The sequence below is a fragment of the Sceloporus occidentalis genome, unplaced genomic scaffold (genome assembly GCF_023333645.1).
Source record: "Sceloporus occidentalis isolate IW3139 unplaced genomic scaffold, rSceOcc1.0.p SCAF_1, whole genome shotgun sequence".
Classification (NCBI taxonomy): Eukaryota; Metazoa; Chordata; class Lepidosauria; order Squamata; family Phrynosomatidae; genus Sceloporus; species Sceloporus occidentalis.
This window is the reverse complement of record NW_028316981.1, coordinates 11,300,649-11,322,729: the sequence shown is the minus strand read 5'-3', so window position 1 is coordinate 11,322,729 and position 22,081 is coordinate 11,300,649. Positions and strand designations below refer to the sequence as shown.

The 22,081-nt window shown below is 42.5% G+C and overlaps 1 pseudogene across 1 annotated transcript; it reads left to right on the top strand.

Moving 5' to 3' along the window:
- The first annotated feature begins 104 nt into the window (after positions 1-104).
- Positions 105-21,016, top strand: LOC149320729 (uncharacterized; annotated as a pseudogene). Its single transcript, XR_016279336.1, has 8 exons — positions 105-1,023; positions 2,182-2,302; positions 3,264-3,346; positions 6,321-6,447; positions 8,088-8,192; positions 11,496-11,630; positions 15,601-15,735; positions 17,961-21,016. The product of XR_016279336.1 is annotated as an uncharacterized LOC149320729 (transcript).
- Positions 21,017-22,081: the final 1,065 nt, after the last annotated feature.

Genomic DNA, 22,081 nt, shown 5'->3' with positions numbered 1-22,081 from the left:
TTTCTAGGAGAAAGAAACTCAATTTTTGGATATTTTTGAGGAAAGGGCTCATACTGCTGTGGGACTACTAACAGTTGCAACTCTTCTGCTATCCAGCAAACCCCTCAGTCATCCTACTGGCATGCTAGAAGCTGAGCCTTGAAAACAGAACATCCATCTTTTTATCTTCTATGTCTCTTAGAAGGATCCAAGAGGATTGAAAGTTAGCTGATAAATTGGCCTGAAATCAACCTCCCGGAGGAGTTGCTGTGAAGCTTGAGCTCTGTGAGTTCCTAGCAAGCAGTGGCGGTGATAAAGGAGGAAAAAATGGTGGGAACAGACCTCGGAGAAGGACTGCTCCGAGTGGGGAAAGCCTCCAGGGTAGTTCTGCCTAAAAATATGGCAGAGAGGCCGGGGTGGGAAGTGTCACAAGAGGGCAAAGAGGAACCCTCCAAGGGAATGCAACAACGTTGGGAAGCCCAATGGCAGGAGTTCCTGAAGACGCTGCAGCCCATTCACACAAGCGAGGAAGACCCAGCGACGATGGAGACTGCTCCATGGGAAGACACCAAGGCCTTCCTGGCCTCCTTTGAGCAAGTGGCCAAAGCGTGTCGGTGGCCTAGAGAAGAGTGGGTGACCCGGCTCCAGCCCTCCCTGAGCGGAGTAGCAGAACAGGCCTTCAATATCCTGGAAGCTGAAGACCAGGAGGATTATGGCAAAGTGAAGGCTGCCATCTTGCGTGGGGATGCCCTGAGGATGGAGATGCAGCGTCAGCACTTCCGGCAGTTCTGCTGCCTGGAGGTTGAAGATCCGCGGAAAGTTTACAACCAGCTGCAGGAGCTTTGCCACCAGTGGCTAAAGCCAGAGAAACGGAGCAAGGAGCAGATCCTGGAGCTGCTGATTCTGGAGCAGTTTCTGGCTGTTTTGCCACTTGAAATCCAGAACTGGATCCGGGAAGGAGGGCCTGAAACCTGCACGCAAGCAGTTGCCCTGGTGGAAGATTTCCTAATGAACCAACGAGAGGCTGAAGCAGGCAAATGGCAGGTAGTGTTTTCCTCTCTTGGGTCCCTCTCTTAGCATAGAATGTACACTGAGTTCCAAAACACACTGCAGAAATAATCCAGTTTGGAACTTCTTTAACTGCCCTGGCTCAGTGCTAGGAAATCCTGGGAACTGTAGTTTATTGTAGCGGCAGAGCTCCCTGAGAGAGAAGGTTAAAGGTCTCACAAAACTACAGTTCCCAAAAATTCCCTAGCATTGAGCCAGGGCAGTTAAAGTGGTCTCAATTTGGATTATTTCTGCAGTGTGATTTGAACCTGAGTTGTTAGCATGAGGATGTGCTCAGTTAATGGATATGTTCCTGGAGATAACTTCTTTATGATTATCATACCAGAGCTTGAAAACAAGGTGGAAAGAACAGGGATAGGTCCCAATGCCACTAGAAAGAAGAGCAATTCAATATGTTTCAGCCAATTTTTCATACAAAACTAAATATACACATGACTGGACAAGGGCAGTCAAAATGGCGAAAGTTCTGGAAACCAAGGAGGGGCTTAAGGAACTGGGGAAGTTTAGCCTGGAGAAGAGAAAGTTAAGGGGTGACATGATTGCCAAGTTTAAATATTTGAAGGGATGTCAGATTAAGGATGGAGCAAGCTTGTTTTCTGCTGCTTCAGAGAATAGGACCCAAAGCAATGGATTCAAGCTAAAGGAAAAGGCATTCCTGGTTGTTTCATTTCACAAGTTCATATTGGCAGTTTTGGATAAAACGTTTACTGAAATATGTTGAACTGCTCATCTTTTCTGTGAACCTGGAATGCATCCCTATTCTTTCCATGTTACGTCTGCCTCTGGTATCAAATTTTCTGTTAAAGAAGTAATATATCACTAGAACACATAATCTTTGTTGATATTGGAGGATGCATCTGCACTGCATAAATAATCCAGTTGGACAGCACTTTAACTCCCATGGCTCAGTGCTGTGGACATCTTAGAATTGTAGTTTGTTGTGGCACCAGAGCTCTGTTACAGAGAAGGCTAAATGTCTCACAAAACTACAAATCCCAGAATTCCATAGCATCAGGCCATTTCAGTGAAAGTCGTTTCAAGCTGGATTATTAGAGCTAAGGGGGCAGAACCTTGATAAACAGGATCGGTCTTTTTACCTCTCCTCTATGTTGGAACAATCATAATCTTTTTCAGGGTACGTTGCAAAAGGTGTGCCTAAGTTCCCAGGAAGCAGAGGAAGATCCTGTGGGTGACCCAGAGAAACAGATCTACAAAGAAGCCAAACGAAATGGTGTCGGAGAGATCACTTTGCTGGGTAACATATCCTTGAGTTAGGTCCTGCATTTTTGATTATTTCTAAGATTATTTGAATGTCTAGATGCCTGGCAGGAGGTTGAACTGGATGCTCTTGTGGTGTCTTCCAACTCTCTGATTCTATACATGGGAAATACGGCATTTAAAAAAGCATTGGCATAGAGGAGATTGGAGGAGCTGCACCAGTTGAAGTTTCCTGTTTAAACACGTTAAACATGTTAAAAACATGCAGAATACTCTGTCTCCTACTCTCGCCTTTTTGCACCCGACATTGTTTGCTGCCAGTCGCTTGGTTTCTAGACCATTGACCATTTTGACTGACTTAGACTGACTAACAACAAAATGGGTCTATCTAAACCATGAGCCAGTGTGGTGTCCTAGTTTGAGCATTGAACTGTGATAGAGTCATCTTAGAGTTGCCATAAATAAAAAATGATTTGAAGGCACACAACACAATACAGTAATTGAACCATACACAATTTTAAAATCATGGTGAGACTATCTTATTCGTTCCAGTTAATGAACAGTTTTGCTCTTTACATTCCCACACCACCCCTTAACACTCTTGTTGCTGTTCCATCCTCACAGTGGTACAACCTTTAACATCCTTGCTAAAAGCTAGTTTTCTTTCTGTTGTTATCTCACCACCTGCATACGAGATTGCTTATCACAATTATTAGAGATCACTTTATAAGAGTTCACTTATTACATCACTCTGTAATATATCACCCCAACCTCTAAGCATATCCCTGCAGGCAAAATGCTTAAACAACACCCAAGAAGTTGTTCCTCAAGACACATTTCATCTGATCTGTATCCTGCATGATGTAGGTTCCTCTGGTCGCACGTCCCTCTTGTATACAACTTTTGAAGGGAAAGAAAATCAACTTTGCCTTTGTCCACCCATGAAATAGCAGGATAGAGTGATTTTTTCCCTCCTTCTTCCCCTTCTGGTCTTGTAGGCAGTGGCATCAAGTGTCAAAGTCACTCTAGTTCCTTACTTCCCTCAGAAGCTCAAGGAATGGCTGAAGCTGGACCAAGTGAGGTAAGTGATTTCTTAGGGCGGTTCCATTTGTTAGGCTTAAGTTTTCTTTCTCTGACAACCCCTCTTTATACAATCTGAAGAGAAACCAGAGTATGACAACCCCTCTTGACCAAAGATATTCCTGGCTTTTGGGGTATTTGGTCAACCTAGTTTTACCGTTTGCAGGGATCTGGCTGATGGCAGTGATCAGGGTGACTTTAAAGTGCACTGAAGTTGTTTGCATTTCTAGTCCTTATTGTGCATGCCCCTGAGGAAGGAGGCCCAAGTTTACAAAAGCTCATGCTACCAATTTCTTTCTTTCAATTAGTCTCAAAGGTGCTGCAAGATCCCTTTGCAGTCCTTATTGTGGGACAGAAAATCTGGATTTGTATGTGTATCTATTATGCTGTATGGAGCTATTGATATATACAGGCAATATCTATGGGAATTCTTAAAATTGTGGAAGTAAAATAATTCCAATAGAGTTGGAATCTGGAATGCTTTTAAAAAATATCTTTTGGGGGAAAAAATCTCATGTACTTCAGGGTATATCCACATTGCAGAAATAAAACAGCCCGACACCACTTTAATTGCCATGATTCTGTGCTATGGAATGCTGAGCTTTGTAGTTTGGTGAGATATTTAACCTTCTCTGTCAGAGAGCTCTGGTACCCCACCAAATTACAAAACCCAGGATTCCATAGCATTGAGCCACAGAAGTTAAAGTTGTGTCAAACTGCTTTATTTCTGTAACAGCCATAGCGGTTTAAATAGCCTGAAGGCATCAGATTCCATCTGATCTTGGAATCTAAGCAGGATCAGGACTGCTTAGTGCTTGGATGGAAATCTGTCAAGCAATACTAGGGGCTGGAATTGTTGCACTACAGTTTCTTTCAGTCCCTGCCAGGATGGGCAAAGTTGAGGTGTTTTTGGCCTGTTACAAAATAAAGCTGCTTCGGGTCTCTTTGGAGGTATGCTATTTAAATAATGCATGCATCCTAAGAATCCAGAAGCTGCACCAAAAGCTACACTCTGGTGCTTAGGAATGGAGTGTGCCTTTGGTGCGACCTCCGGACTCTTAGGACCCATGCATCATTTAAATAGCATACCTCCAAAGAGACCCGAAGCAGCTTTATTTTGGCAGTCTGTAACAGGCCTTTGTTTGTTGTTGTGTGTTCAAGTGATAGAATCATAGAATCAGAGAGTTGGAAGAGACCACAAGGGTCATCCAGTCCAACCATGCAGGAAATCACAATCAAAGCATCCCCGACAGATGCCCATCCAGTCTCCTTCTCCAAGGAAGGAGACTCGACCACCTTATGGCAACTCTAAGGCTATGGGGTTTTCTTGTCAAGATTTGTTCAAAGGTTTGCCATTGCCTTCGTCTGAGGCTGAGAGAATGCAACTTGCCCAAGGTGTCTAGCCTACCACAAATAGAGAACCACAAGCTTGCTACCTTGACCTAATACTAAATGGTTGTTGAGATTCTTTCCCAGTTCTGTATCTCTGTTCAGATGCACTTCACATTGGATTTAATGGAATTTACTCCTCTGTCCGTATGAATAATACTGCAGCCTAGATGAACTTAACATGTGCTGAATCACAGTGATAAAGGCTGTGCATTTGGACACACTCAGGTTGAAAATTGTGTAGCTGCCGAGATGTTCAAGTTCAGAATCCAAGGAACAAACTGATGGAAACAAGGAACAAGACGAAACGAGAGAGCAGGGAATGTCACACGATGCTGAGAAGAGACAGCGGATCTGTTGTCTTGCCTCAAAGAAACTTTGGCTGGGCTGATTTCTTGGAGTGCCTCTACACTGTAGAAATAATGCTGTTTGACACCATTTTTAACTGCCATGGCTCCATCCTACAGAATCATGGGATTGGTAGTTTTGTGCCTCCTGTTTCAGGATTTAGATGGTATGGTCAGGTTCCACCTCAAAGGCAAGACTATCAGTCACCTCTGTCTCTGTCTACGGCAGCAGTCCCCAACCTATGGTCTTGTAGATATTTTGGACATCAGTTCGCAGAAGCCCTAGCTAACTTGGCCAGCAGTCAGGAATTCTGAAATCTGAAGTCCAAAACATCAGGAGCATCAAAGCTTGGGAATCAGTGGTCTAGGGCCTGCCATCTGGGCTCTTCTCTTCTCCCTCCTGCTATACATGGGACATGACAGTAACCCACATTGAGCAATGACATTTAATTTTCAGGGGAATGTCCATAGGATTGCAGCAGCATTAAGGTTGCAATCCTACATGCATTTCCCTGCGATTCAATCCCATTGAAATAAGCAGAGAAAATGTCTTGGTAAACAACTCTTGAATTTCCTGGGAAATCTTGCATGGGAATCATACAGCCCTCCAGTCAACATTGAAGTGCAACTCCCAGCGTCCCCAGCCAGCTTAGCTAAAAGTGAGGAATGCTAGGAATTGCAGTCCAACAACCTCTGGAGAACCTCTTGATCCCCCTTCCTTTGTTAAAGTAAAAGAAGAGCCCATTTCTCCCATTGTTTCCTGGTGTACATCTGCCCCCCCCCCCCACATTTGCGGCTTTGACTTTTGTGGATTTGATTATTCACAGATTTGATTAATATTTTATCTCTAGGAATTTCTAGGTCCTCCAGCATGACTCTGTTATCACCTGCCAAAAATCATGCTGGAGGACAGAGGGATTCTTAGAGAAACACTTTTCTAGGCATTTGTAGGTCCTCCAGCTCAGTTTCATGGCTAACCTCTAGTAGATCTTGACTACAGAATAGCCTGGGAGGACCTAGAGATTCCTAGAGAGGTGTTCTCTCAGGTTAAACATATAGTGTGGGGGTTTTTTATCATGGTTTTTCCATTTTCACAGTGGTCCAGTGACCCTAACGCCAGTGAATGTGGCGGGATCACTGTATTTGCAGAAGGATTGAAGACAGCAGATGTTTTTAATGCTTTGTTCCTTCTGCAGCCAGAGCTAATCAAGAAATACTTGGATGTTTTTCTGTTTGCAGGGACCAGTGAACATCAAGGAGACCGGTGCATCCTTGCATGTGGTTGAGCCAGCTCTGATACAGCCTGGCCAAAGGACCATGTTCTGGCAAGTCCTGCAGGAGGAAGGTGGAGACACAAATTCCTTGGGTAAGTTCTGTTCTAGCCCCAGGATATCCAGTAAACAGCACTTGTGAGCGAATGAGAATGAGTAAGAGATGCCCTTTTAAAAACAAAGCAGAACAGCAATAGCAAGTACAATTCGATACTGCTTATCAGTGCACTTAAGCACTCCCTACTACGGTTTATAATGTGTAAGCTAATTGCCCCCAACAAGCTGGGTACTCATTTTAGCAACCTACGGAAAGATGCAAGGCTGAGTCGACCCTGAGCCCCTCACTGCGATTGAACTAGCAACCTTATGGTTTACGAGTGAGTGGCTGCAGTACAGGCATTTAACCACTGCACCACCAGGGCTCCTAGTTTTCCTATACTAGTTTTAATGTCTGACAGTCTGTGATCCCTTTTGCACTGCACAGTTGCTGCACTTTGCTTTTAGGAAAGGTGTGAAAACTCATCTCTTCAGCCTGACCTGTTTATTGATTGTTGTGGTAGTTTCAGTGGACTTTATCATTTGATTTGTTCTGAGAATGGAGATAGCAGCCTCAATCACTGCTTCTTCTTTTTAATGCAAAAGTGAGATAAAAATGTAATAAATAAATAGTCCAGCCCTACATGTTATAGTAGGAGGAATTGGTTGGGACCTTCTCTCCTAGCTAAAAGAGAGATGCTTCTCATATTTGGTCTTTTATCTCATAGATGCACATCATGCTATGGTATGTGATACTAATCAGATTTATTCAGTTGCCTCTTCTCAGCTTTCATCCAGCAGCCATTTCACCAGCCTGAAGAATCACAGAATATTAATAACTTTGGCTGGATTTTTCTTGTTTTTTATTTGCCCTTCCCATCCCCTTTTTCTTTTTGTTGGGTCTTTCTTAGGTTGTAAGCCTGAAACTGGTTTTGCATGCTGCTTTTTAATGGATACTTAAGCCACTCTTGACAGCCTTTCCAGCAGTAGAGCAAAGTATATAAGCTATAAAGAAATAAATTATGTCCTTGTGTATATTTTATTGAGAGTACCGATGTTCGGATGTTGGCATTGCCATTTCACTGTGCCATTTCTTGACTGTGCTGTGCCCTCACTTTAGCAAACTGCTTTCCCTCTTTCTTTTAACCTCAGTCTATCAATCTTCAGGATGGGTGGCTAGTGAGAACTGCTCTACTTCACAGGATTGTTGTAAATATTCCATTCATATTTGCTAATTAGCTTACTTGCTGTTCACCGCTATGATCTTTGGAATAGCGGTATACAAATAAAACAAATTATTATTATTATTATTATTATTATTATTAATTATTATTATTGTAATGAAAGCAATTTGAATGAAAGTGAAAAATATTATCACAGGAAAAAAGTTTCCACTTAAACATTAAGAGGAACTTCCTGGCTGTAAGAGCTGTTAGACAGTGGAAGACCCTCCCTAGGAGGGTGGTGGAGTCTCCTACTTTGGAGGTCTTTAAACACAGGCTGGATGGCCATCACTTGGGGATGCTTTGCTTGAGAGTTCCTGCATGGCAGGAGGTTTGGACTGGATGGCTCTTATAGTATCTTCCAACTCTATGATTCTATGATTCTGATTACAGTTGTGTTTTCCCCCCCTGTACCCAAATGATTACAAATAATCTCTCTCTGTCTCTCTTTCTTCCCTCGCTTCCCCCGAATCAAGAAGGATTTTTGGCACCCAAAGCTGACCTTTCTCCCCAATCCCGAAATGAAGAGATGTTCCACCAGTTTCCAGTGGAATTTGAGAGACATTCAAGCCATGATTCAGGTAATGGGTTAGAGCATCTTACTTGCCAATTTCGTCATGGAGGAAGATCAGACAAGATGTTTCTGAATTCTGGTTGCTGAGGCACATGAGCTGGAGGGCGTAGCTGCACTCACATGCTGCTTGTAGGCTGCCTCGCGGGATTTGATAGGCCAGAATCTTTCAGTAGCAGTAGAAAAACACTCATGCCTCCATTTCCTTCTCCTCAGAAGCATCTTCCACAGTTTTTTTATATATGACAGCTAGCATGAAAAAATGTTGTTATTGTTGCTGTGTGCCTTCAAGTCATTTCTGACTTACGGCAATCCTAAGGCAATCCTGTCACAGGGTTTTCTTGGCAAGATTTGTTCAGAGGAGGTTTGCCATTGCCCTCCCTTGAGACTGAGAGCATGTGCCTTACCCGTGGTCTCTCAGTGGGTTTCATAGTCGAGCGGGGAATCAAACCCTGGTCTCCAGAGTCATAATTCAACACTCAAATAATGTCCTTATGAATTCTGAATTTTCATGTAAAGGGCTGAAGACTTCCAGACAATGGCAGTGAGATTCTTTCCTCTAAAAGAGGATTGGTGCCCTGTGGCTATAGGCAGAAAGTACCAGGCAAGGCAGGTTATATCGGTAATGGGCTGGATGAGGGAAAACAAACTCAGCCTGAATCCAGAGAAAACAGAAGTACTGGTGATAGGTTCCCCAGGCCCGGGGAAGGAAATTTATCCACCTGTCCTGAATGGGGTCACTCTTCCCCTGAAGGACGAAGTTCGCAGCTTAGGAGTACTTCTGGACTCATCCCTGCAGTTGACATCTCAAGTAGATGCAATGGTCAGAAGTGCTTGCTATCAGCTTTGGTTGATACACCAGCTGCGACCCTACCTGGGCCAGGGACCTTGAAACCGTGGTACATGCTCTGGTAACCTCTCGCTTAGATTTCTGTAATGTGCTCTACATGGGGCTACCCTTGTACCAAGCCCGGAAGCTTCAGTTAGTACAAAACATGGCAGCCAGACTGGTCACCGGTGCATCCAGGTTTGACCACATAACACCTATTCTGAAAAATTTTCACTGGCTGCCCATTCGCTTCCGAGCACAATACAAGGTGTTGGTTATTACCTATAAAGCCCTACTTGGGCCCAAGTTACTTGAGGGACCGCATCTCCCCATATAATCCGCCCCACACACTCAGAACATCCAGGAAGAATCTGTTGGAGATTCCATCTACCTAATATGTCTCCACATCCCAGACGGCCTTTTCAGTGGCAGCCCCGCGGATTTGGAACAGTCTCCCCGAGGAGCTCCGTCTCATGACCCCCCCTAGAAACATTTTAAAAGAGGCTTAACACTTTTCTTTTTTGCCAAGCCTCCCCCCCCCCCCCCCGGCCCGAGGAATGAAGTTGAGCACTCTTGATGCCATCAATTCTCTGCCTTACCCTGTGAATGATTGTATTTGTATAATTGTATTACTTGTTTTTATCTATTTTTATGAAATGTTTTTAATAGTTTTATAGTCTGTAAACCGTTTTGATCTAGGGAAAAACGGTATACAAATAAAAATTATTATTATTATTATTATTATAGACAGAAGCAGTTACAGGTAAGTCAAATCAGTCCAGGTATTACATTGGTAATAAGGGACATTCAACAAGGCTGAAGGGAGATACAGTAGTGTAGTCTCAGCTGTTCCAAAATCTGTCACAAGACCGCAGTTGTCACAGTAAGTAGAACTGCAAGGGAAAGACAGAGAGACATAAAACATAATCCTGCCTGGAGATCAAAAAGTCAGATAAATGCAGAAGTAGAAACATCACAAATGGCAGGGGAAGCAATGAGCTGTGGATAGCAAAAATTGTCAGTAGCTGGTCTGGGATTTATAGTTGCCTGACTTTGAAATGCCAGACCGTCCATTTTGGGATGAGGTGAGAGGCATAGCTACAAACAAGGGGTTTATACAGAGTGTCCCAAAGGTTAGACAAAGGAAACTCTCCTTTGTAGAAACTGCTTATGCCAAGTTCTCTCTTCCTTGTAGAAGAAGTGGGATGGCAAAGTGGAACAGTTGTAGCAAAATTTGCCCCTCCCACCACCACTGGCAGGTGAACAACTGAGAGAAAGGAAGCCCATTAAGTTTTCGCATAAAAACATTTTCTAAAAAGCCAATGAAGTTCTAGGCTGCATCAATAGAAGTATAGAGTTTGGATCAAAGGAAGCAATAGAGCCACTCTATTCTGCTTTGATCACGCCTCACCTGGAATATTGTGTCCAGTTCTGGGCACCATGGTTCAAAAAGGATGTTGACAAATTGGAGCATGTCCAAAGGAGGGCCACCAAAATGGCGAAGGTTCTGGAAACTATGCCCTGTGAGGAGAGACTTGGGGAACTGGATATGTTTAACCTGGGGAAGAGAAGGTTAAAAGGTGGTATGATAGACATGTTTAAATATTTGAAGTATTTGAAGGGGTGTCATGTTGAGGATGGTGCAAACTTGTTTTCTGCTCTCCGGAGACTAGGACATGGAGGAATGGATGCAAACTACAGTGGTACCTCGGGATACGAATTACCCAGCTTACGAAATTTTCAGGATACGAAAAAAATTAATTTAAAAAAACTGTTTCGGGTTAAGAAAGTTTTTTCGGGTTACGAAAAAACTTTTGGTGCTTTTCGGCGCTATTTTACACCAAATCGCGGCTTTTCCCCATTAGCGCCTATGGGGATTCGGCTTGCGAAAGCCTTTCGGGTTACGAAATTGACAGCGGAACGAATTAATTTCGTAACCCGAGGCACCACTGTACAGGAAAAGAAATTCCACCTAAACATTAGGAAGAACTTCCTGACAGTAAGAGCTGTTTGACAGTGGAAGAGACTCCCTCAGAGTGTGTTGGAGTCTCATTCTTCAGAGATCTTTAAACAGAGGCTGGATGGCCATCTGTTGGGGGTGCTTGGATTGTGTGGACTGGATGGCCCTTGAGGTTGCTTCCAACTCTATGATTCTATGATTTTCTTACTTCTGGGATGCCAACTTGAGTTGTCCTAAGGGTGAATTGTCTTAAGAGGCCTAGCTGCAGTGTAGACGATGTTGTTGCTATTTGCCTTCAAGTGGACACTGACTTATGGTGACCCTGTCAAATGGTTTTCTTGGGAAGATATCTTCAGAGGAGTGTTGTCGTTGACTACTGACTTTTCTGTGTGCAAAATAACTGTCCATTTTAGACTGTGCAGTAACTTTGTGTGCACCATGCAGGTACTCTCACCAATTCCCACTGCTCACGAGTGCCAAGCTCTTGACAGATATGTTCTTAAAATTCCCCTCTGTCTCTACAGGTGACAAGAAGGGAAGCAAGTTCAAGATGGAGAGCTCTCGGTATGGAGGAAATGAGCTAGAGGAAGTGCCCAGGACACGACCAGAGTTAACCCATGGGAATGTGCCAGTGACAGCTGAGATGCACAAGGAAAGATGTGAGTCCAACAGGGGGCAAGGGAAGGAGCCACTGAAGGCTCAGAACGAATCCAGCAAGTTCCCAGAAGGTCTTGAAGCTGTTTGTAGTGAAAAATACAGGGGGCATAAAAAAGGGGGGAAGCCCTTATTCTCAAGCTGTGATGGAAGGGACTGCCACAAATCAGAACTTGTGAAAAATATTGGAGAGAATCAATACTTACATCCCACCATGGAGGAAAATGGGCAGCAGATGCCAAACTATCAGAGAAAGCATTCAGGGGTGAAACTGTACAGAAACGCTGAGGGCAGGGAAAGCTTTTGTTGCAGAGCAAATCTGCTTGGACATCAGAACAGCCATTCAGGAGAGAAGCCTTACAATTGCCCTGAGTGTAAGAGAAATTTTACTCAGAGATCACATTTGATGACCCATCTGCGAATTCATACAGGCGAGAGACCTTACAAATGCCTCGAGTGCGGGAACTGCTTTATTCAGAGAATAAATCTGATGAGACATCAGCGGATTCACACAGGAGAGAAACCTCACAAATGCCTGGAGTGTGGGAGCTGCTTTGTTCAGAGAATCACTTTGATGAGGCACCTGAGGATTCACACAGGAGAGAAACCACACAAGTGCCCCCAGTGTGGAAGAAATTTCTCTCGGAAGGATCAGCTTCTCAGACATCAGAGAACTCACAAAGGACAGAGAAGTTGAGAAATGGTCCCCAAGTGTGGGCAAGACTTGTGATTAAGGAAGTGCATCAGAGAATCCATAAAGGACAGCAACAGATAATTTCCCATATTCATGTGTGAATGCCAGTGTGGTATTGCAACCAAAACCATGCACAGACCAAGAAAAAAAAAGCTCTGAGTCTTGCAGGAGTACAAAAATAATTGTAAGGAGAAAAGATCTCCCAAAAATCCCAGTGAGAATTGAATATGTTTGATGACTGTGAAATACTGACTCAAGTGTCATGAGGGGAGGGGGTGAGGGGTGGAGCAGAGAGGGGAAAATTGGGGGAAATGGAATAGAGTATCGTAGAAGAAGGCATGATTGACCAAATGGAACAGTGAACAAGGCACTCCATGCTTCAATGCTTCATTGCAGGTCTCATTTGTTGGGACCTCAAGATATAAACATGCCTTGATATTGTTGGTTTTGCAAGACATTATTGTTCTCTCTGATTGAACACAGCTCTGCAAGGTCTCAGTTGATTCTCATTTCCTTGTATTTATTTCTGTATATGAGTTTATGCCCTGCCCTTTTAACTCCAATGGATTCCTGCCCTTGTGTCTTGAAAAATATGGCTATGGCATGTTCCTGTGAGAGCTAAAGTTCATAGACAAAAATGCGAGTCACAAACACAACAAAAGAAGGAAGGGGATAGAAAGAGTGAAGGCAGAGAGAAAAAATATAAAACATACTGCAACTTCCGTTTGTCACATTACCACATGGCCATAACAGAAGAAATGCACAGATTCTCTAGTAGGAACCTGTTAATAGAAATATTGGAAAAGGCTTTTATATATTTCCTACGAGAGGAACAATCTTCCAGCACAGATTATAGCCTGACTAAATCCCAGAGGCTCCAAATTTTAATATACAGAATCCAAACAGGATTTTTTTTATTTTACTTTTTAAACTTAACTAATACTCCGAATCTGAGAAAGTATTGAGTCATTAGGATTTCTTACCAAATGCATTAAGGGAAAAACTTTATGTTTAAAAATAGCTGTATGGGAAGGAGATATTATGAACATATCTCCTTGTGTGAGAAAAGTTTCTCTACAAGAGTTGTATTGACAAAGTATGGATATTTCAGGAGCAACTGCATTACTATTCGCTCTATAGTTCTGCCAGAGAGGTGACTGGCTGAGATATCAGAAAGTTCACACAGGAAAGGAACAGCTCAAATGCCCTGAATGGCAAAATCAGTCTTTCTGATATTTATGAGATACTTTCTGAGCTAACAGCAGGAAGCTTGTACGAGAGACTGTTCAGATGGTGGGAACAGTTTCTCTCAGAAAGTTACATTAAGCATGTTCTTGTCCTCCCATTTATCAGCTGTGTTTTAGTTAAGAGGCTATTCCTCGTGGGGACAGAACTGGCTGAGGGATCTGTTGTTGACTTCTTTGGCATTTTGACAGTGTCACATTCTACCCAAGATGCTTCAGTTATCAACATTCAATTTGTCAGACTAACGTGGGATGTAATCTGATGTTTCAGAATAATTCTCATGCAAGTTAATGGGAATTCCGAGTAAATACCTTGAGTTCAGTGATGGCTGCTGTCATCATTTTCATAATCATAATCTGCAAACAAAATTGTTGAAAGGTCTTGGATGTCTGAAGGTCTGTGGTTGTCTCCCAAAACATAATTCTCATGTTTTAAGCCTGATTTGTATCCTTTTCTCTGACAGGGACACCAGACTGTGATTATTGGCTTCTAAAACAGAAGTTGGCAAAACTGATTTTAAGAGTTACTTTATTCTCTCAGTGGCTGAAGTGATGACCCTCCAGATGTTGTTGGACTCCATCCCTCATCAGCCATGAACATTGCCGCTGCTGGATGGAGCTGGTGGGAATCCAACAACATTTGAGAAAGGGAGGAGCTTCCTCAACTCTGCTGTCAGCTGAAGCAGATGAATTCTGCATCATCATGCCATATTTATTTGATATTCAAAGACATAGCCCCGTTAGTCTAGATCAGTATGCAAAGGGATCTTGTAGCACCTTTGAGACTAGCTGAGAGAAAGAAATTGGTAGCATAAGCTTTTGTAGACTTACCAGTAAGTTTACTTCTTCAGATGCATGGAATGAAGTGCTATGGCACAGCCATTTATAGCAACAAATGAGCTGGTTGCATATGTGAATATGGTGATGAGGTGACATGTTCAGTTTTAACAAGGTCCATTTGGGGACAAAGGCTGGGGGGGAAATGTTGTCTAAAGCTACACTGAGTAAACAACCATATGGATGGTGGCGGGAGTTACTGGAATGTAGTGTGATGCTGGCTGGGATCCAGAAAGGAGATGTGATACACTGTGCAAAAGAGAATGGGCTTTTAACTGGTGTTATAATAAGTGCAGTGTGTCCAGAAACCATTATCTGTTCAGTCCATTGTCAGTATACTGGAGTTTGTGGATATACTTCAGTTCTCCTGTTTCTCTTTCAACCTCTCTTTGAAGGTTTTGTTTGTTTACTCAAGGACTGTTCTTCTGAGGTCCAAGATGGAATGCCCACAAAGTGTTCTGCAACTGGTTTTTGCGTATTCCCAGTCCTGATGTCCGATTTATGTCCATTTATCCTCTGGCAATACCTGCTTCCACAATTCATATGGCTGTCTACTCATCTTTTTCCTATAGCCAAGCCATATTTCCTATTGCCTCTGTCCCCCAATGGCCATTATTAAAACTGACCTTTTCACTTCATCACCATACCCACAAGATTTGTGTTTTGATTGCTCTTCACACATGCAACCAACTCATCCATTGCTATAAAGGCCTTTTCTTAAGCACTTCACTCCATGCATCTGATGAAGCACTTTACAAAAGCTTATACTACCAACCTCTGTCAGTTAGTCTCAAAGATGCTACAAGATCCTTTTGCATAGCTATTTTATATGTTTGAATCAAATAAAGTAGCTATAAAATCTAGCTTTAAGGGGTCAGAATCAGAATTATTTTTGCCCATCATGCTTTATTTTTGTAAGAAGGGGTGATCCTGGAGGAAGAGGAAGAAAAAGATGAGTTCAGTCATGACATCACAAATTATGGGGGAAGGCCAGCGAGAAGGCAGCTAGAATCTTAAGCAAGAGGGGACCAGAATCAGAGCTTGGAAAAGTTAGGTTTTTGGGCTACAACTCCCAGAATCCTTTTGCCAATATGCTAGTGTCCCTTCTGGCTGGAGGATTCTAGGATTAGTCATCCAAAAGGGAACTTTTCCCAGCCCTGACCAGAACATAGACCAAATTCCTCTCTCTTGTCTCTTCAGGTGACGAGAAGAGAAGTTGGATCATGATGGAGACTTTACAGTATGGAGGAAATGTGATGGAGGAAACACCCGGGACAGTGCCACGTGCAGATCAAGGCAATATTCCTGTGACAGCTGAAATAAACAAGGGAAAATGTGAGTCCAACAGGGGACAAGGGAAGGAGCTGGTGAAAGGTCAGAATGAATCCAGCAAGTTCTCAGAAGGTTTTGTTGCTGAATGGAGTGAGAAACAGATAGCATACACAAGGGATAAGCTGCCTTTGTTCTCCAAGCATGGTAGAAGTACCTACCACAATCCAGGAGTTGTTCTGAAACACGTTGGAGAGGTCCCGTCTCAATATCTTACAGCGATGGAAAGCTTCCAGGAAAATCCAGACTATCAGGGAAGGCTTACTGGAGAAAAAACATATAAATACACAGATACCTTTCCTGCACTCGATCAGACAGAAAATCTACTTGGACATCATAGTAGTCAAACAGGAGAGAAATCTTTTAGTTGCCTTGAATGTGGGATAAGCTTCTCTCAGAGACTGCAGCTGATGGCTCACCTGCAAATCCACGCAGGAGAAAAACCTTATAGATGTCTTGAGTGTGGGAATTGCTTCATTCAGAGAATAAGTCTAATGAGACATCAGAAGATTCATGCTGGAGTAAAACCTTACAAATGCATTGAGTGTGGGAAAAGCTTCATCCAGAGCACACATTTGAAGAGACATCTGAGAATCCACACTGGCGAGAAACCTTTTGAATGTGCAGAGTGTGGGAGAAACTTTTCAAGGAAAGATAAGTTGCTGGGACATCAGAGAACTCACTGTGGTCAGAAGAGCTAACCAAGTCCCCAAGTGTAAGAGAATTTGCATCTGGGATAAACATCTGATGGAACATCTAAGACTCAAGATAGGAGAGAGACTTTATTACACTGATGAGTGTGGGGAAAACATTACTGAAAAGATCAGGCCTTCCCACAGAAAAGTATGAGTATGTGGAAAACTTTGGTTCCAAGGCAGGACAGATTAGCCATGCAAAGAGAGAATAATCAGTCTTATGAGTAAATATGTGTTACATAGGATTATAAATAATTTCAAACAACTGTTTTCTTTAGGTGTTGTCTTCATAGAGTCTGTGAGAATAGGAGATATGAACATGTCTTTAAAGTGAAGACACTGGTGCCCAACCTAGTTGTTCACAGCTTTGGATCCCTGACTATTACTGGCTTATAATGCCTGCCAATTTTGACCATTGGTCATGATGGCTGGGCTGATGAGAGTTTATCAGTAATGTTTAGGGATCCAAGAGCAGCTGTCAAGCTCATTCTTGTCTACCTGGCTGGTAATGGCTCTCTATGACTTTGACAGAATGCTAGACTTGATTATTCATCCCAAAATCCCTGTAGGGCATTGGTAGAGTTTATATTCCTCTTAATTAGCAACTGTTTCTATTGGAGGATATCTCTCAGGGGAACGGATTTTGATCAGGGATCCACTATAGCTGGCTTCAGTGATATACCACAACTGTCACACACTTCTGTTACTGAACAGTACCTTGGTAGAAGGTGGTTGGCTGAAGTAAACATTTTAGGGATGGTTCTCATGCATCATAATATACTTTAAATGTATATGTTTGGATATGAGCCATTGTTGCTGTTACCACTTTCCCAAGCATAATTCCCAAGTCTAAGTTTCAATTGTATCCTTCCGTCTTTGACAGGGAGAATATACTGTGATGTACAATTGGTAGGATAGAAGGCAAGTCTGATCTTCCACCCCCTTGATGGTTCTTTGCTTGTGTCTTTGATGAGCTGAAGCAGATTGGTCTTTCCCCCCAAAATAAGTTAATTTATGTTTAGTGATTAAATATATGCAAGTTGTAAAACCTACATTCCCTAGGAGTGGAATCTGGATTAATTTGACATGTAATCATTTGAAGTAGTTCATAGTGCATGGATGGTGAACTTCAGATGCTGACCCAAATCTAGCCTTATGGAGTTTTCCTAATAACCATATCCTTTCCCCTGTGACACTGCCATTGCTGTTTTCCCAGCGTTTCACATGGTTTTCCTCATTCTAAATTATTGAATAACTGTTATGTTTAGTCTTAAGATAAAATATACTGATCTTTTTGGTCCCCACCTTTTTTCTTTTGCCCTGTCCACCACTGAAACGTCTTGCCCACTTGAAAACTTCTCTGAAATTGAATTCAGCCGTCAGGCTGAAAGAGGTTTCTTACCCTTTTCCTAAAAATGGGAGGGGGAAAAAGATGCAATGACACCATGAATTAGGAAGACCAGGAAGAAGGAAATTACAGAACTAAACAAGAGGTGACCAGAACCTAGACCAAATGCCTCTCTCTTGTCTCTTCAGGTGATGGGAAGAGAAATTGGATCAAGATGGAGAATCCTCCAGTGGGGGAACTTTTGCCAAAGGAAACACCTAGGACATTGGAAGAAGTGTCTCCATGGAGTTTCCCTGTGACATCTGAAATTCACAAGCAGAGATGGGAATTCAAGGAGCATCAGGAGAAGAAACTGCCAGTGGAAGGAGAGAATGAATGCAGTGAGTTGGCAGGAGGACGTCTAGCTGGGGTTAACGAAAGCTATGCCATGCAAACAGAAGGAGGAAAGTTCTTGTTCTCCAAACACAACAAAAAATACCCCTACAAATCAGGGCTTGTGACAGTGCACACCAGAGGGAACCCTTATATATGTCCTCCTTTGATGGAAACCATCCAGCAAAAAAGTTACTTTGATAAACATCAAGAGACTCATTTAGGCAAGAAGCAATACCAACTCTCTGAGTGCAATAAAAGTTTCTGTCACAGTGACAATCCAGTCCAATATCAAGCTAGCATCCCAGAAGGGCAACCTGGTGAATGGCCCAAGAATGGGAAAAGCTGCTATAACAGAAAGGCATTAAAGCAAGATCAAGGCATTCAGACGGAAGGGAGACGATATCAATGTAGTCAGTGTGGGAAGTTCTTCAGACATAGGCAAACATTGACCAAGCACCACAAAATCCACACGGGAGAGAAACTGCATGAATGCCCTGTGTGTGGGAAAGGATTTACTTCTAGAGAACCGTTATTGAGGCATCAGCGCATTCACACAGGAGAGAAACCCTACGAATGTTCTCAGTGTGGCAAATGTTTTCGACAGAGGGTACATTTGATGTGTCACCAAAAAACTCACACAGGCGAGAAACCATTCAAATGCCCTGAATGTGGGAGAAGCTTCTCTCGAAGAGATAAGCTGGTGAGACATCAGAGAGTTCACAGAGGACAAAGGCCTTATGCACATCCAGAGTGTGGGAAGCTTTGATCTTAAAGCAGCACCGTTTAAACATCAAAGCATCCATGAAGGGCACTGAGAAATCTTCTACTTCATGCTATCCAACATACCAACTCTGTTCAAACATTCACCTTAAACTGTGTAGAGCTGAAATTTTTTGTGCAAGCCCTGCTCCACAATGTCCTCAAGCATGCAGAAATAAGCTAGTATTTAAGGTCTGAAGAGGTCTCTGTAACCACAATGGGCAGAATGGGGTTACAAAATTCCTTATGATGGGAGCTGGGCATAGGAAACTTTATACAGGTAATCCTCAGTTTAAAAAGTTGATGTTCCTGGACATCACGTTAAGAGAAACCGTGGCACCAGTGGCAGAAATAAAATGGAAGGAATAGGTATAGTTTCTAATGCCACAAAACAGAAGAGAAGTTTAACATAATTCAGCAAACTTTGTATTTAAAAAAATTAAAAACTGACAGTAGTGTGTCCATATGAAATGAACCTGGTTAGGCAAGCCTTACGTAGTTAAACAAAAACATTTAAAATTTTCTAGAGACCACCTGAAGGCTTCTTCTAAAATGCATCCAAGGATGACTTTTTCTTTCCCCAGCCGCCATTTTTCTAGTAGTTCAATGTTGAGGGCCAAATTTAAAGATCTATCATTTTTAACAAGTTGAGGATAGCTATTATTATTATTATTATTATTATTATTATTTGTATCTCACCTCTCCCTGTATTGGATCGAGGCGGGTAACAACAAACATAAAAACAATAAAAATAGGACACAGACCCCAAGTAAAACACATAGCAAAACCTATAAAATCCAATTCCCTCTCTCCCTCCCACTTGGTGAGGCTATTCCTGTTTTGCTGTTCATGCATGCTGGATAAGATACTCTTGAGGCAGCTGCTGTTTACCTTACCTGTTGTAAACAGGCATACATGGCTACAGTTGGGTCAGGTAGAGTAGAATCCCACGGTTTTCCAGATCAAGTTTTTATTATACCTCATCCCTCCTCATTTATAGACTTGGAGTCTGCGGTCTCACTCCTTTGTGGACAGCGAGCGGCGAGGGTCAAAATGGCTTGTGTGCCCAAGGTGTGCGCACAGCAATGCACACAGGACCACACCGCTATTGTAACCAATGGGGACTCAAATATTTGTTTTTCTGGATTCGCGGGGGGGATCCAAAACAGATCTCCCATGAATCTGGTGGGACAACTGTATTGCTTACTACAGACATGCTGCTGCAGCTTAATACCAAAAATCTGTGTTTTTCCAGCCCTCCTTCACCATCCTTCCAATCCTGATGCTGCTAAAAAAAATTCAGAATAGAAAGAAGAGGAAGAAAAGGGGGTTTGTGGAAGGCTTAGAAACCCTTTGTAAAAAGGAGCTTCACTCAGAGGCCTTGTTAACTGAGGTATGCCTGTATCTCCATTCAGCCAAACATGGTTACAGAGCCCTTTTTGGTCCATTGCACTTAAATGTATGATGGAAGTCTGATGTACAACTGACTACTCAGGGACAGCAGGAGTTAAATGCACACTCATCTCTCTGACTCCAGTTTTAGCACTATGCATGTTTTGGCAAATGCCCAAACAAACTATTGTTTTTGCTGGATTACTTTACAATGCAAGCCAGGGAGCTAAATTTCAATCTTTTCATGTGGCCTCTCAGTGTCAGGTTACGTTGGCATAGCACAGCTCAAAGAAAAGGCCAAGCTCAGACGTGAACATGTTGACTGTTTTTCTGTACCCAATTCACTGTGTGAAAGCTCCATGGAAGTAAATCGGACAGATCTCAGAGCAGATTTGTACACGAGCAAATTGTGCTGCTAGTGTGACCTTTGTTATTAAATAAATGTATTACATGATATAAAATGAATGGTTCTGTTTTAGGTTCTCTGTGTCCAATGCACTACAGAAATATAATATTGGTCGAGTCTTCCTTACCCAGAATTCCAAAGTATTCCAAAATCCAACACTTTTTAAAAAGTGGGCCTACTCAGAAGTAAATTACACTTGTCCTGTGAAGGGCTCATTGCCAAGGTTGACACAGTGCAAGCTTCTGTTCTGAAGTAAGTCTCATTGTCTTCAGTCAGACATCCTCCCATAGTATGTGAGTCTTTACACATAGGGAAAATGTGGTGAGAAATACAATTAATTTGACTGTAATACTTTCATCCTCCACATTTACGGCTTTGACTTTTGCAGATTTGATTATTCACGGATTTTATTAATATGTTCTCTCTAGGAATCTCTAGGTCCTCCGGTGCAACTCTGTGATCAAGTTTAACCAAAAGTCACATTAAAGGACCTAGAGATTCCTAGAGAGAGCCCTCCACTAGGCATTTGTAGCTCCTCCAGCACAGTTCTGTGATCAATGTCTGACAGATGTTGACCACAGAGTTGCCCTGGAGGGCCTAGAGATTCCCACAAAGATGTTCTCTCAGGTAAAAACATAGTATTTTTTGTTATTTATGGTTTTTCCACATCCCAAGGGGTCCTGTGCCCCTAGACCCAGCAAAGGTGGAGGGAAGAGTGTAGTCTGAAGCTATTTTTCCCATTTAGATACGATAAATTCCTTCTGGGTTGAACAGTACAGATTTTAAAACAATTTTCTTGTATGTGAGACATAGAGCACAATGGTGTATCAAATACACAAGCCTTGGCTTCATCTGCACAAATGTAATCCCATTGAGTTCAATGGTGTTTACTGCCAGGTAACTAATTGTATGGCACCAAAGTCTGACCTGATTTTTCAAGTGAAGTTTACAGAGAAATGTGATCTGTTTGAGCTCAAAAGTAAGTCAGATTGAGTTCAATGAAACCCACTCCTTTTAAAACAATGTTTATTGACTGAGCCTGCAATTCTCACCAGTCTCCCTTGCCCTCCTTCCTTTTTCCCTATGTATCTCGCTTATTTGTGTGTATAAATGTGTGCCTTTCTGAATTAAATACCTCCTCATCTGGTTTAGCCCACAGCATTTAAAGTTTCCCACATTATCTTTCTTCATGATTAACAGGATTTAAAAAAAACAACCTACAGAATGGAACAGCTAATATGTAAACCTATTGGCACAGCAAAAATCACAGCCCAATACTCCCCATGTTTCTTTGAATCTGTTTCCTTCTGGGTCCAGGATTTATTCTGGCTGCAATCTTCTTCCCTCTTACTTGGGACCTACTGGACTCAATTGGAC